General features: G+C 52.4%; 1 protein-coding gene across 3 annotated transcripts in view; it reads left to right on the top strand.

Annotated features, from left to right (window-relative positions):
- Positions 1–1127: 1127 nt before the first annotated feature.
- Positions 1128–1589, top strand: part of LOC123517546 (NGFI-A-binding protein homolog) — a 418417-nt gene continuing 417955 nt past the window's right edge. For 2 of the 3 annotated variants that reach the window (XM_045277716.1, XM_045277717.1), the window contains exon 1: positions 1128–1364. The gene's annotated coding sequence lies outside the window, so the exon portion shown is untranslated. The other variant, XM_045277718.1, reaches the window with a different exon arrangement.

Here is a 1589-nt window from a genome sequence, read left to right as displayed (position 1 = left end):
CGTTCTTGGTATATTCATGCATGTTTATGTCTTGGATATATGGTGCTGCAGGGTAAGACAATAGCAGGGCACTGGGCATTATGGTTGCTGTCCAGGCATAGGGGTGGCATGGTTTCATGTCTTCAGAGAGGCCATGTCTGGAAGGGGCAGACTTCGCAGGTGTAAGGCGTGTTGCTGGGTCCGTCGTGGTTTGAGGCATCCTACAAACTCTGGATGTCTTTGAGGAGTGCCTCCGGTAGAGGTGGAGACAGAAAGAGGTAGCACTGCTCTATTTGACCCTCATAACCTCAGGGAGTAATGTCTGAACCTCGGATGATTGGTCTTGGCGCTGGTCTTGCAGCGTCTTGGAGCTGGGGGTGGAAGGTGGAGGCAAGGAGGGAGGAAAGACAGGTCACTCCGGTAGGCTGACGGGCGCTCCGCTGCAGGTTATTTAGTGCAGCTGGACGATGGCTGGCCTTAACGATAGGGCTTCACTGCCCTTAACAAGAATTACTTGAAGTTGGGAGTTGGTTGGCGGCGTGTGCGGTGGAGATGACAAGCCTGCGTCTGCCAATTAGCGTTTTTTGTCCTTGCCCGAAGTGGTTTGAGCTGGTTCTCTCATTTGTTTTGCTGCCTTTACTTTGAACTTTCTTTCAAGACCTCCATTCACTTGAGAACAACAATTGCACGTTAGACTAATGCAAACTTGTTAATACTGCTATTATCCTATGTTAATTTTGGAGCAAATATAAAACAACTGTCAGAGCCAGCGGCATAAATCAGATATCCCTTATATTAGCATCAACCAATCACCAACCTCCTTTTAATTCAAAGTCCATCTCTCCCGTACCGTGAGTGGCTGGTGGGAGCCCGGTAGGCGGGGCCTCGAGCGTCCCTCCCCTCGTCTCTGAAGTGTTGTCAGGGGAGAGCTGCCAAAGACTTCAAGATGATGTCCAACACAATATAATATGTCATATCTTTTCTAATAATTATACATATTCACGACACATTATTGCGAAAGCATAGTCACGTAAGATATTGCAAGTGTCAGAAAGGAAGAAATGTGCTAGCAACACTAAGAAGTAGTCGAGGACTCCGTCGAGCATCAGGCGTGATCACCTCTAAGGGCGCGGGGGAGGCTAAGACAGAGGCCGTGGGGTGGGGAGGGTTTTTGCTTGGCGTCTTCTTATGTTGAGTCTTGCTAGCAGCCGCCACCACCGCTCTCCTGAACCTCCCGGCCGCACCGCCCTCCTGCACCGCCGGTAAAAGCCAGGGCCGCTACCTTCTGCAGGGAGCTCCCCGGAGAGACCCCGCAGCACCAGCCGGCCGCTACCACCGCTACCACTCATCACAACACTAACTGGCTGCTGGTCGCTGTTTTTGAGGTGAGTGGTTGATGGGTCGTGCAAGATCCCCTCAACTCCTGTTCAACTTTGGGATGATGGCGGTTTTGCTTTGGATCAATACCTAGCCATGACGTCACCCGAGGCGGCGGCATGATGACCTGAGGAAGGCGGCGAGAGGGAAGGTGGTGTGGCTGTGACTGTGACTGTGGATGTTCGGGGTGGGTGTGACTGCAAGCACAGCCCCTCTGCCCCCTCCCTCCCTCG

This window comes from Portunus trituberculatus, chromosome 42, assembly GCF_017591435.1.
Source record: "Portunus trituberculatus isolate SZX2019 chromosome 42, ASM1759143v1, whole genome shotgun sequence".
Lineage (NCBI taxonomy): Eukaryota > Metazoa > Arthropoda > Malacostraca > Decapoda > Portunidae > Portunus > Portunus trituberculatus.
Note: the sequence above shows the minus strand (reverse complement) of the source record. Positions and strands in the feature narration are given on the sequence as shown.